Genomic DNA, 14,859 nt, shown 5'->3' on the forward strand with positions numbered 1-14,859 from the left:
TTGCTACTGTATATTTATTCTTCGAAATGTGGCTATCAATCCTCTAAATTGAACTTCAATATCTTCAATAATTTCCTGTTAACTACCACTACTTCAAGTACTCTCTGTCGTCGACTGTTGATCAATGTGAAAATTAATATCTAGAAGACCCTTTCGAACGTCAGCAAGCGTTATGAGCCGAGGTAATTGGAGGTAAACGGACGCCATCGGATCAACAGAAATCAGCAAAATCGCAAGCATCCTCGCCCAGGATGGAGAAGAACCAGGTGCTACCGCGGGGCGCGTGTCCAGATTGGGGTAGGGGGCAGGTGGGCCCCCTGTATTGTCAATCTCTGCCTTTCTGTACCTCGTGCCCGGCTGGCTGCGTGTGTGATCGTGTTTCTGGGGACGCGTCCCGACGAAGGGTTCCCCTGTTGACGCGCGAATCACCCGTTTGTATTGGTGGCACGCACACTAGGCGGAGTCCAGAGGGTGCAGGCTAACACATAATGAGGATGTAGAGGGGTGCCGGCCTCTCGGGATGGCAATAGGGATGCCGTACCTCGGCTCACCTAGCCGAACGAGTGTACTCTCGGTCTATTGTCCGCGGAAAAGGCAGGTGATGAGAACGGTCGGTACCACGCGACTCTTCGCCGCGGTTCTCATCGCGGGGATCGGATTCGGAGGCCTCGGAAATGTTAAAAACAAACGTTTCGAGTCGAGATTCTTTGATCTTGTGCTATATAATTTATTAAGTTTTGTGTAGGGTAAACTCCTACCACTTTTGTATCAGTGTCTTCGACAAGATTCAGTTAAAACTCGATTAGGAGAGGGAGGAAATTTAAATAGGTAGAACATTGAGCAACGATTAGAATGGAGGTTATTGGGAAATACAATTTCGGGATTAATTGTCATCCAAAGATTTAGTAGGGAGGTGTAGATGTGGAGGGACCTGTTTAATCGTCTCTTGAGACCAGAAACTTGTTACTTAGATCTTACATGTCCTGCAGCTAATTACAAACGTGTAGCGATACGATGACCTACATTATTACATTATCTACATAGAGGATTATTGATCTTCTTCAATAATTTCTTCACTATCAACAACATTATTTTGTAGAATATTCCCATAGAAAGTATAGATCGTCTAGTACATCTTACTGTTAACCCAGTGAAGAATAACAAGTACACACAACTTGTACTTAATATTTCACTTACTGAATGCCTTACTCAATCTAAGATAGATTTTCAGTAAGTGAAATATTAAGTACAAGTTGTGTGTACTTGTTATTCTTCACTGGGTCAACAGTAAGATGTACTAGATGATCTATACTTTCTATGGGAATATTCTACAAAATAATGTTCTTGATAGTGATTAAATTATTGAATAAAATCAATGATCCTCTACCAGTAAAGTTGAACACAGACAGAGTTATTTACTGTCTTTCGGTGTTCTGTTTGAAAACCGATGAAGGGATCACCAAACCGAGAACCACTGTCGGCTCGCATCGTATCCCAGTATTGCACCATTGCACCGCAGTGTGCAAAAGCGGTGTACCCCCACCTGGTATCGATACTCGAGCAGAGCACGTGCCATCAGCTGTCTCCGCTGGACCACAGCTGAAGTGGTGGAGGCGGCGGACAAGGACAATGCAACGGTCGTCGGATTTTGGTCAGTAACAGTGTCTTCCTCTATAACCCAGCTGAACATCCCGAAAACAAGACCGAGAAGGACCCTAAAAAGCTGATCGACTGCGATCAAACAAGAAAAAAAAAAAAAAAGAAACGCGTCGCCCTCGAGAATAAAGGAGCGTTTAGCTAACGGGACCACCTAATTTTATAATCCAACGAGATCTTTGTGCCTGCCCGCGGTCGGAGACCATGAATATTCAATTGTTCCCCATCTGACCCTGTTGGAAACTATGTCGCCCGGTTGTAATAAATACGACTTTCACGTGTACGGAGCGGAACAGGGTACCAAACGCCCGTTGCAACGAAAGCAACCGCGAACAAAGGGGGCGCGGAGAATGCCTGAAAGAGACACGGGGGTGGCGATGAGGAATTACGAGCGACTCGACGGGACGAGAATTCACCGATCCAGAAAAAAAAAAAATAAGTAACAGTAGTAAATTCACGGGGTACAATGGGGGACCGAGTCGGAAGCGTCGTCCGCGATCAACGCCCGCGGATCGGCTGGATCGCGGTCCCCGTCCGTGGCCAATGAGATTACGTACCTCTCGGCTCTCGCTTTAACTGGTCCGTACCAAGCGGGTTCCGGTTCTTGCGGTCGTCCATGCCTTGGAAAAAGTCCATCCAGGACTTTTACCGATTCTTCTGGATAGTCGTCGATACGAACTTTCCACGGAACAGGAAGCTTTTACATCGTCCATTCCAGCGATCGGTTTCATAATCGATTGTTCCATGATGTTTTTATTAATCCAACCAAGCTATCGCGATTTCCGGCGAGGCAGAATCAACCGCGGCTGCGTGTATGTTAGCCTGGATCCTCATTAGCGGAGCGGTGGTGTCTTTCTTCTTCCTGCTAGCCCGTGGTGACTCTCGTTCCTCCCCCTCCCCTCGTCTTGGTTGCTCTCTTTTGCTTCGCCTCTATCTCTGCCTTTCTCTTCTTCTTCGAACGCCGCCACGGCGTTCTGTCGCACCCTACCTACTCCTCCACCCTTTCCACGAGTTCTGTCTTCGTCTCCCTTTCTCCCGTTCGCGGGGAAACATAATAGCCGCGCGGTCTTAAACACCTAGGCAACACCGCGTAAGACAATCCTCCTATCAGCGCCAGGCGTAATAGCCAGACAGCCAGTCAGCCAGCCGCTAAGGACAATTGCTTAGCGGGTCCCTGTTTGCGGCGTGGGCCCCGAGCTCGTTCTTCAACGACGTAGCACCGTGTGTATACCTACATACTACGAACGATCGCATACCTGCGTCTAGCCGACAAAACCGCCTTAAGGTTCGACCCGTAAATGGAAGCGCGGAACCGAACCGTAGATCTTCCTCTCGGTTAGGTGAACCTCTATTTCTGGGATAGGTACGCGTGCAAAGTTCCAGGATTTCTAGGATCGACTGAGGACCTGGGCTGGGGTATGATGATTAGTGGACTACAGATTTTGATGGATCATTGGAGATAAATTTGTAATTTTACTGGTGTAGGCTTTTTGCAGTTTCTGGGGAACAGAATTAAAAATTTAATGTAGGTAAACTGCGTTGCTCAGAACTTCAGCTAAGTGTATGTGGGTCCAATTGGTTATATCTTCGGAAGTCCCCCTTCTCTAACAAGACTAAAATATTGGGCACACGTATATTGGCCTGCAGAATGACATCGACCAATCAGACCACGAGTGAACTGTCCCTCTTACTTTTGTGCCATCCCGTAAACTTCTTCCCTGGAACACCTCTTGTACAAAACCCAATCCAATTAAAAATTGTTGAAATTATATTTTCACTGTTCCCCAATTGCAACCCCAATGTCTGCTAATCTTCAAAGACGCTGAAAGACGTTGATTGAATTGTCGAATCGGGTCTCTCTAACGTGGTGAAATTCTCTGCTTTGTCCTATTATGCAAGACAGCCGTTTACACCGATCTACACGGCGAACGTGTGCGTACGCATGATTGATAGCCGCGAAGCATATTAGGTCAGCCCACGTTACGTCCGGAAACTTTCTTCCCAGAATGTTGCGCGCGGAACGGTCGCAAAACGCGATCTGATTTCACGGCGATCGGAACCCGCGTGTACACAACCGACACGTACACGGAATAATTAAGTACCCCAGGCGGGATAATGATTTTTAAGACGTTCAATTTTATCATGCGTGTACGAACTCTGTTCTGAACCGTCTCGATTGAATTGTTTCCCCTTATCCCGATCTACCGAACAGGCGCGCAACACCGGTCACTTCTGTTACATTATGCAAGAAAGTACGTCGTCGTCGTCCGCGCGGCGGTGCTCCACGTCTAACCGCGCGTATGATTGATAGTCGGGAAGCGTATTAGGTCAGCGTGCGCTACCATGGTAGCCCTTTCGCGAGCCAGCCAGGCCGACCAGCGAACGATCGAGAGAACCGATGGAACGGGAGAAAGCAACGCCCGCGAATCTGGGCCCAGTCACTTTGTCCACGGGCGTTAAGCACCATGCACACGTGCCCCCCCCCCCCTCCCAGATCGACCACGATTGATCGGTCTATTACTACGGGGCGGCACTGGTGTCACCGGTGTTTCCGATTCGAATCAACTGTTTCGCGCTCTCGCCGTCCGTTACAAAGAAAGTGTCGACGATGTCGTTGGCGAAGGTAACACGCGCCCGCCTGGGGTCCCCCCGACCTGTGTTACACCAGGATATCTGTTCCCTCGAACTTTTGTCGGGTATTATCGGGACCAAGAGAATTTATAATACGTTCATGGAGTTAGATCGTGGAGAGATTTTTACAGTGGGATTCAGAGGTTATTGAAATAGTGGCGAGGCGATTTGTCGGTGCTGTGTTCTTGGTAACTGAAATTAATGATTTATGGGAGGTATGAATAGTATATTGTTAAGTAATGATTTTAGAATTATCGGCGTATTAACTTTAGCTCGATTTGTTTTAAGGAAAGCCCTGTGATGTTAAAATTCTTTGTCTGAATTTTGACGAGGTTATCAATTTTTAGTTGAAATTGTCAATACTGGAATATATCGTCATATTAAATATCGATGCAAAATATCGATATTTTATTTGAAAAGTATAGTGAATAATATATAGTGGGGTTGCACTTGAATGAGACACCCTGTATACAATGATCAATAAACAGCATTTAAATACAATTCCTAGAATGCGATAAAAGTGATACTTTCACTAAAGTTTTCGACTCCTAGAAAATTCTGATAGAAGTTAGTCCAACAGACAACCAGTAAAACGATCAAACTCGTTCTCATTCTATAACAAAAATAAAAAAACCAGCGGAGAACTGTTAGAATACGGTGCAGACAGCTTCCACATCCGTTCCTCTATCGGTCAGGTGAAACAATGCCCCGGGAATTCCATTGCTGACCCCGAAGGGTGGTCACAAAAGGTAGCAGGCACCGGTGTAAACGTAGGTGATTGCAAATCTTCACTGGTGCTCTCGAGTGTCCAGGTGCACCGTGGGGAATAATGCCGAGTCCGCGTACCGATCTAGATACTTTAGAGTTCCGGACGCGATTTGTATACGCGTATATACGGGCCTTGTAGTTCTCCCGTCCAGGAGAGAAGAAGTGGGCAATAATTCCGTTCCCCCGGACGAGAAATAGATGATGGTGGTTCCTTCGTGCCGTTACCGAAGAATCGTTTCTCGAGTGTTCACTCACGCCAATCATTCCTTGCAGTGCTAATAGGCCACAGAAAAAAGCTTTACGTTTCTTTCCTCGTTACGACCTGTCGTTACATCGAGAACAGGGGATGAAAGAGTTTCACGAGGAAGGCTACTTGAACCTCTATGGACAGGACCCGTGAGAATCGAATCGTAGAATTGAATTACCAGGTTATGCTCGGGCACTTGGCATTGCACCCCATGGGGCTAGCTTATTATTCGCTAGTTTTCAAGTTCATTCTCTTTTCGATGCCTGGTAAGCAAGAAATTTTAAATATATCATTTCATTGGTACATACGTACCTAGGGAATACAATCCCAGGATTTCGCGGTCCAAGCTAGTTTTCTATTTTATTCTGATCGCAATAAGATTTAAGAGGAAAAATAAATTTCTACATTTTCTCCTGTCTTTATAAATTACTTCAAAAAATATTATTTTGTATAAAAATCCGCAGTATACTTATTACTTTCACCTGAAGTACCTCAAAAAAAATCATCACCAAATCCTCTGACCGCGTTGCAGGCTCAACACGCAAGATTCCTCGGGCCCCCTTCCAAATTCATCCAGCGTCCGTCCCAACAAGAGACCCAACGGGACCGTTAAAAGCCGACGCACGCGGAGGACGCATCAACGAACGCCTGTGCGTATAGTAGAGAGGGTGGCTTTTAGACACCGTCGAGAATAGTTGGAGGGGAGGGGGTTTGCTGGGTGCCGATGCACGCGAAACGCGGACAGATGCATGTGCACCTTTTACCCCGGGTCCATCGTCATCCACGGGACACATGTGCCTCCAGGTACACGCAGACATGCACACAAACGCGCCCAATTTCTGCGGGGACGTGTATGGACACACGAATGTCGCTGGGTGGGGGTTTCGGTTCTGTTGGTTACCCCCGGGTGCACAATGCCAATAATAACCTATCGCCCTCGTCGCATCCCTCGTCGCAGATTCCAGCAGATGCTGGCTTGGTTGGCAGCTCGTATCCTAGCAGCCCCTACACGGGGGTCTAGTTTTGTCTAGGAGTAGGGAGAAGAGGGGGGTTGGCTGCTGGGTTTTTCGACGTATACAATGAGCCGCAGGGGCAGGTGTGGACTCCCCTTAGTACGTGGCGGGCGCGTGCCCCACACGAGCGGGGGCGGGGTACACTTCGACCGACTCCCTCTCTGTCTTGCTTCTTCCCTCCCCATTTGGCGTGCCCATTATTTTTCATCGAAAGGAGAGGAACGTCTTGAGTCGTGTGCTTTACCGTTAAAGCCGTCTTCTCTCCCCCGTGTTCCTCTTTCACCGCGACCGGAAAACCTCTGGCTGGAGGTCACGTGCTCCTCGAGACATGCATCCGATTACGGTTACCCTGAATGAACGTCACCGAGAGACTTCTTGCTTCGGGAGGGGTGGTTGAACGTCGAGATCGTCGATATCTTTTTCACCCGGTCGTAGGAAGCTCGATTGGATCGTGTTTCGCTTGTTCTCTATGGGCCTCTTGTTTCTCGAACGGGCTGCTGGGGGAGCGAAAGGTGTCGAAGTCTTACGGGGGTTGAGGAGTGTACCGTTTCCATTGATAGACTCGAGATCAGCTGTAATGTCTTGGATTTCTTGGTGTAGTTAAAGTTGGTAGGCAATGTAACATATGTCCTTACTATTTAACCTTAGAATTTTTTTCACGACTGTACGATCAAAAATTATTTTTTACTGTAACGATATAAGTTATAATCTGGTTATGTTTCCGATAGATCTAACTTTTCCTACTTAGTCTTCTTCGAGTTAAGAGGACATCGGTGATTTTTGATGGTATGGATGATGGACCAGTAATAAATATCGATTGTCATCGTGTCAGAAAAGCTCAACGGTCATCCAACAGCCAGTAGGGGTGGGGGAGCATGTGCGCGACAATAATAAGGGCAGAGGACGCGTAAGCGTTTCCGCGTGGCGTGTGGCTTCGCCCCCTTTTCAGTCAGGATTTCTAAACGGACGCGTGCCATCGGTGAAAGTCGCCCTGGACCGGGTGAAAGAGAGGGGGCACAACGATATGCACAAGGGTTGAATTCAGACTAAAATAGTTCACTCTGAATGGTTTCTTCGCAAGCAGCTTGCGTGCGTGCTGAAAGGGTTCATTGTTACCTTGTTCGATTTCCATGGCGAAAGAGGTTGACAACTGTGAATTAATGATTCCTCAAAATACATTTTCTTTTCTTCGTTATTCACAATAAAAGATAAAGTTTGCCGACGGTTCTGTCCGAGAAGACTTGTTTGTCCAGGGAAGGAAAAACAAGAGATGGTCGTTTCCTGCGGTCAAGTGCAGCCGCCCTCGAGCACTTTGTTAATAAGCATCCGCCGAAAGCGAAACAGACGGTCGGGATCGTGTTACGCGGCCCGCTGAAAACTTTAAGTGTGCCACTCTCCTTTTTAAACAACTGTTTCTTCCTACCGGCGTTCTCCCTTCAGATTCAGTCAGGTTTCTTCGAGATTTCCTCCTGATGATAGAGCCCTGTTTCCCTTGCACCGCGACCGTTCATAAAAGAAAACCATTTACTGAGCAGTTTGGTAAGAAGCTTTCTCGAAATAGGTCTTTGGGAGTAAATGAAAAAATGAAGTGTGAAATCTCTATTATTTCGTTGAAACTCTAATCATTTGTAGGTTTTGTATAATATAATATGATTTATCTTCTTATTCATACTCCATCTGTACTACCTTTTTATTGTCCAGCGTATATTATTGCAATCTTCTACAGTGAGGCAATTCCCCCTTTTTTTCTCTAATCTTGTTTCACTTCATTCTCGTTTTCTCTATTATTATTTTCTGATTTCTATTTCTCATTCACATTCTAATCGAGAAACGTTGCCCCACAACAATGCCACCCAAGGACAGATGTCTCTTTATCGAGAGGATCATCTAAGCATTTAGCAACCCTTATTTTCAAGAGGTGAAAAACTGGTCGAATGGAGATCAGTATAATCCACGGAAGAACAAAGCTGGTCGAAGGCGTATCCGATTGGATAGAATGAGAAAACGAGAGAGAGAAAGAGACCGTTTCAGATGTCTGCATCCGGTTGGTCACTTCCGGCACGCGCAGAGCCACGTGGCCTCGCTTGCCCCTTGCACTTTAGCCCCTTCTTCCTCGCTGGGGGGAGTATTTTCTTTTAAGGGCCCACTGAAATTAGGACCCATCTAGGTCGAGGGTCCGTCTCTAAACATCGTGTAGGAAGTATCTCTCTTGTGTTTGGATGGGGGCAACGAATGTAACTGCTTGGATCGCTCTTGAACATTTCCCGAACCCACAATTCATCGTGGTGTGTTTTCGAGTAAAAAAAGTACCCTTTAAAAGTCATATACTACAATAAAAAAAATAGTAAACGTGTAAATGTTCATAGTCACATGTCTACAACATCAGTAGCTCGAAAGTATCATCCAAGATCATATTTCCTTATTACAAAATGGGTACACAAGAACATGGAACAAAATTCTTATCATTAGATTATAATGTATGCAAGCTATTCGTGTGAAATTAATTTACAAACTTCAATGATAAAAAATATAATTAGAAATTAAACATTTGCTTACGGGTGAGATTGAGCCGAAAGGTGGAGGAGGGTTAAACCCGTATAATATACCTAAAAATCAAATGTTCCATCTAAATTAAAAAATGATAATGATAATCGCAGAAAGCAAGTAGGTTAACCGTTGGTTAATGAGCGCAGCTGAGAGTTTAAAGCCCGCGAAGAATCATCAGCCGTCCATAAGGGGGAAGATTTTAAAAGTCCCTTTCGCCGCAGGATCTCCAGACCCTGGTCCTTTCTGGTACACTTGTGCGTCGTTTACGCAAGCCGGTACGCACTTGCCGCGTTCCGTTCTTAGACGGGCGCGTACCATGAATGGTCCATGCCGACTGAATAGAGAAGATTTCACAAAGAACCGGGCAGAGGAACCGACAAAGGAGCCCCGGGACTTCTTTTGTCAGCGGTGCCTAGCAGTCGAGGTGACACAGGCACGGAATCGAGTCCGCCGGTTCCTTCGACGCGACGTGTCCCTCGAGGATCGCGGTACAGTTCCGTTCGATCTTCTTGAACCTGCAGGATGCGGTCCTGAGCGTCTACCTTCGGCCGAGACGCGAACCCGGGGGAGGACGAAGAAGTGTGTGGACAGGTGAGGCAGCGGGGCATTGATTCCCCGACGAATTTTTGCATCTGTCGGTAGGTTGATCTTAGGACCTAGTTTCCAAGAAGCGTGCCGACGAAACCCTCCCCTTCACGCTTCTTCAAATCTCTTTCGTCTTCGTAGGGGTGTCTAACTGAGGAGGCAGAATGAAAGGAAAAACCGCAATGTCGTGTGTCCTCTGGACTGGAAGGAATCTTGTCTTCCAGAATCGTTGCGCAAGGTTTCACTTCTTGGCAGTTGGTCCACTGAAAATTACTTGCTTCGCTGTTTATTCGTACGTGTACTTCGTTTCTTTACTTCAATTCCTTTTGGGTTCCAGAGTCTGTATCACGGTATAATCTACATTTTATTGGAGACGCGAGGACATGGAAATAAGGGTTGGTTTACCGACTGTCATAATACATTGCGTGGTATAGCTATAAAACCACCCTAAAGGTACGTATTCACTTGTTGTGTGTCAATGTGGACGGGCAAACGTTGTATCGTTGTCGTATTATGCGATACGATGATACGCAACAAGTGGATACCCGCCTTAAAATTTTCAATCCTTATATATTGCGGTTGAAATAAAAAAGAAATACTTTTTTGAGGAATATAATCTATCCTTTTCTAGAGTAACATTATTTCTCAACACGATTTCAGACGTGGCATACTTGGTTTGTTTTTATTTTAACCACAATACAAAAGAATTGAAAATTTTAGTTGGTTTTATAGTTATGCCACGCCTGTAACTGATATAATTGTATCTATTGCAGACGTAATATAGGTGATAGAGCAAATTTAGTATGACAGCAAATTTACTGTTGAATTGTGGATAATATCAATTTATGGATTATGTAGTTTATCTTTAATCGGTACACGTTGCGGTCACAAATTCCCAAATAGTCAGAATAAAAGTAGGACTCTTAATTTAGACTCACGGGGGGTGCCGCAGGGTGAAAAATAGAACCAAGCTTCGAGATTTTCCGGAAAACAGGAAGCACCGGGCGCGTGCGTCTGTCCCCTTCAGGGCCCAATCTATTTCCGAACACGCGTGAATTACGTGCGCCGCAAGCGTCGGCGTCTTAAAGCCACTCCAAGAAAAAACACCCCGTGTTGATGTTTTGTCGAAATTCCCCGATTCGTCGATACTGAACGCGGCACGGTGTCAGAGCATCAGTGAGAAAAATCGGGAAAAGGGTGTCGACGTGTTTCCCAAAAATAATACTATCACCCCTCTTTCATCGCCCCTTCCTTTACTGCCTAGCCTTCCAAAGTGGGCGCTAAGGAGATCTGAAATTCTAATTTTTATTCTTCAATCTAATTTCTTCAGATTCAAAGATCACACGCACAATTACACTTGGGAATTTTGATAACAGAGATAGTGTACCGAAAGGATAACAGAAAAAACTTTGAAAAAGGGGCGTCGAGTCCAGAAAGTTTGAGAAGCTATGTTCAACTGGACCGTGGACATATTTTTTTATGGAACGAACACGGAGTAACCGTAAAAGTCGGTTGCCAACAGGATGCTGCGTCTCCTGAAAGACGCTTCCAACGACCTCGAGCCCTTTCTTCGTCATCCAGCTGGATCGCTAGCCACTCCGACTTGCATTCTGCGAATCCAGAATCTACGCGAGATTAAAAAGCTTCCAGCGGTGTGGCGAATGAAAGAGGAAGCGTGTGTAACTTCATCCATACGGCGAATGAAGTGATCTTCGCGCCGCCCATGATCCACGACACACACGTTTCATCGGGGGCCCAACAGTCAGTCAGCCTCGCGGACGATGGTATTGTTCGGCATCGCGCGCGCAGACAGAAGCGGAAAAAAAAAATGTGGAAGGGTGGGCAGAGACCGACGTCGGGAGCAGAGTGAGAGAGGGTGTTTAGAATTTCATTTCCGGGCATTCGAGCCAGAAGAGCGACGACGTCTCCGCGCACGTAGAGGACGACCGACCGGCCACATGCATCTGTCCGCAGATGCCGAGCAGATGCACGCCGGGGGACCCGCTGGAACCAGCTCTCGAGCAATGCGCGTGCGGTCTAATTGCAACCCCTTCCTCCCGAAGGGTGAATTCGCATTGTCGCGAATGCTTCATTCATGGCTACGGCCGCGGAACCGGACCGGGGACACACGGTCGAAGACCTTCCTCGCCGGAAGTAAGGAATAGGGGGGGCTCATTCAAGAAAGCAACAAGTAAGGAATTCGGATCGCTAGACCCCTGGCTTCTTTATTTTAAATCGCCGCAGGTCGGTCATTCATCGCGATTCTGACGAAGGAGTCTTGGACGGAGGGGTCTACTTGGCTGAATCTATTTAACCCTTTAACGCCCAGAACGTTAAATCATTATTTCGAAATTGTGAGACTGATATAGGGGAAAGGTGTCTAAAACGATTCCTTTAAGGCGTAATTTATATTAAAAATACAACGGGGCATTGTTGTGACCAGAGACGGGCAAACTCATTATCTAGATAAAAAGTTTCGAATAACGAATAAAAGATAAAAAAAAAGTATTTCGTCATTTCTAATTGTTTAAACGTGGAAATTTCAATTTTTATAATAAAATAATATTTCTTTACGAATGAATCGACATTTGTCGAACAATTATTTAATCTCATTAACTGTTTAGAGGTCTGAAAGACACCCTTAGATACTATTGCTTTTTACTTTGTATTATTCGAATGAAATTCTGCCCAACTCTGGTTGTAACTAAAACGAAAAACAATAATATAGGATATGGGTAAAATGAGTCTGGTCTTCAACCTCCCACACTTCAATCCTCATTTCATCAACTATTTCGATAGCGCAGAATTTGAAGAATCAGCTGTCAATTCTCAATAAAATCGAGTCCTGATAAGAGTCTATAAAATCAAGTGTTCCTCAACCCCCCTATTATACGATCTTCGTTTTCACCACCATTTGCCCTATTAATTTCTCAGTCTCATTCCTTCGATCATCTATTTCCCCTCCGTAGTATTTATCAAACACACCACACCTATCGGTCCAAAGGCTTCCGAGGCAGATGGCAGAAAAGTACCTACTCACTCCGAAAACACATGCTCTCGGCCACGTGGTCTTTTGGTTACACCCATGGTCACGGTTCTACCCCATCTTACGTATGCTTATATGACGCAGATAAACACATTCTCCCTTCTTCGTCCACGGTAGCATTCTCTCTTTCTCTCCTTCTTTCTGACCCGTTCTCTGCGCACGAGGCGAACCGATTCAATCTCCCTAATGGCATCGTGTTCCTTGCCACGAGCTAATAGGATGTATCATGCACTCTAATGGGCCAATAGACTGGTACCTGATTATTTCGGCCACGGCGTTGCGTGGGCCGGCAGGTGGTACTCTACTCGATGAACTATTTTAAGAAGGGTCACGATATCGTTTGCCTCGTTCACGACATGTTTGCCGGCGATCGGTTATCGGTGGCGTTAAGAAAATCAGTTTTGGGGGAGGGCTCTCGCGAGGAAGTGTTACTTGTTTATCCTTGTGACAAGTGCTACAAGATTCTGCACTCACAACGTTGGATCACTCTAGTTTATATGGTAATGATGGGTACAATTTTATTCGAATAATACATTTTACGATAAAAATTAGAATTACCACGTTCAATCAAGTAAAAATGACGAAATATTTCTCTCATCTTTTATTCATTTTTTAATCTTTTCGTGTACTCTATAAAACTTCGTCCTTTTTAAAGGAACTACTTCTGATCATTATCCCCCGAGAAAATATGAGAGTAAAGAACCAGTTTTTTTTTAACACGAGGCACGGGAACGGAACGGTAAGGAAGGTGACGTGGAATCAATAAGATTTGATTTACAAGATCCAACAAAGTGACCGCAGGCATTTTTCACGGTCGATCACGCCTCCGAACGGTGGGCCTAATTGACACCGACGTAACCGACACCTTGACTACCCCCACGATCTCTCCACGGCCCTTCGCCTTCGTGGACCCGGCTCGAGGACTGTGAAACTAAAGACCGGTTTCGTAATGGTCTTACAGGCGTTTTCGACCATCCCCCTTTTTGTGCGAACAGATTGTGTACCGCGACGAAAAGTGGCCTGCTTAGAACGCCACTTCAACTCGGCGAAAACAGATCGATAAACGTTTCCGACTGTCAGTTACTCTTCAACCCTCAGCCCTGCCAGTTCGGCGAGTAACCAATCTTCAAAGTACATAAAATCATTTCAATCGAGTTTATCAAAGTAAGTTTTTAACCGTGTCAATACAAATTCATTTTCTTATTTCATAATGTACACTCTACTTAGTACCTAATTTGTGATCTTGTAATGCCTCGATGTTTCACAGAATATAGTGAATTATAGATTTTTTAATCGAACTTCAATGAAGTTATTTCGCGACTATGAATATTAAAGTGAAAAATTTACAGTGTCTTTAAAAATATTCTGTGGTACTAGGTAATTGCTATCCCCTTATACAGTGTACTTACAATGAATGTTGAATTTTTAAAGTATATTTTAGTAAAGTAGATCTATAACTGCATATATGAAAATAATAAATTTGCAGGTTGATTATTTTATATATAAGGAAATATGCCTCATTCAACGAGTCGAGTCAGTATTTATAAACAAAGGAAGATTGGGGGACAGGACGGAATTACATACGGTGGGAATTATTTACGGACGAAGAATTCAACGTTCATCCGCGATCGTCGCCGATTAATCACTCTGGCGCGTCGATGAACGTTAGTGGATTCTTCTCACGGGTAAAAAAAAATGGATCTACTCGTCGTTTCTTGTTTGCCGAGGATTCCACGCCGACCTGTCGCGACCTCGTTTATCGCGACTCGGTTTTTGTTCGGCCGTTATCATCCGTGTGGTGTTTCCACCGGCGAAGGACGATCAGCCCTGGCATTCCATTGGAGAGGACATGTTTTATCGCGTCTCGTTTGTCGTGCGTACGGATTAACCGGTGTTTAAAAACGATACGGCCCGGTAGAGGTCCCGAAGCAGGGATGATTCGTAACCGCAGGTCGGCATACATACGTTCCCTTCTTTTCCAACGTGAAAACCACCGGAGGGGCCGCTTCTTTTTTATCTTCCACGCAACACGTGTTCCTGCCCGTCGCGCATCACACGTACACCGATGGATCGGACCAAGTTTCCTTGATCCTCCCTCCGTTATTTCCTTTTAAACTAGAACGATGGATCTTTACTACAGCGACTTCTATTGGGTCGTTAAGTATGAAACTTGAGAAATATCAAGATGCAGAATTTGACATTTATTATATCTCGTTTGGTGCCATTTTTTAGTATCAGTTTGTTTGTTAAAATATCTTTCGTATTTTTGTTGGTTGGCACATTTAGGTGATAGATACCACAGTTCTTTTCTCGATTAATGTTTTCATAGCGCTCTTGTTCCGAAAACAGTGGAATTTTCTACTTAT

The sequence above is a fragment of the Dufourea novaeangliae genome, unplaced genomic scaffold, assembly GCF_001272555.1.
Source record: "Dufourea novaeangliae isolate 0120121106 unplaced genomic scaffold, ASM127255v1 scaffold169, whole genome shotgun sequence".
In the NCBI taxonomy this organism is placed as follows: Eukaryota; Metazoa; Arthropoda; class Insecta; order Hymenoptera; family Halictidae; genus Dufourea; species Dufourea novaeangliae.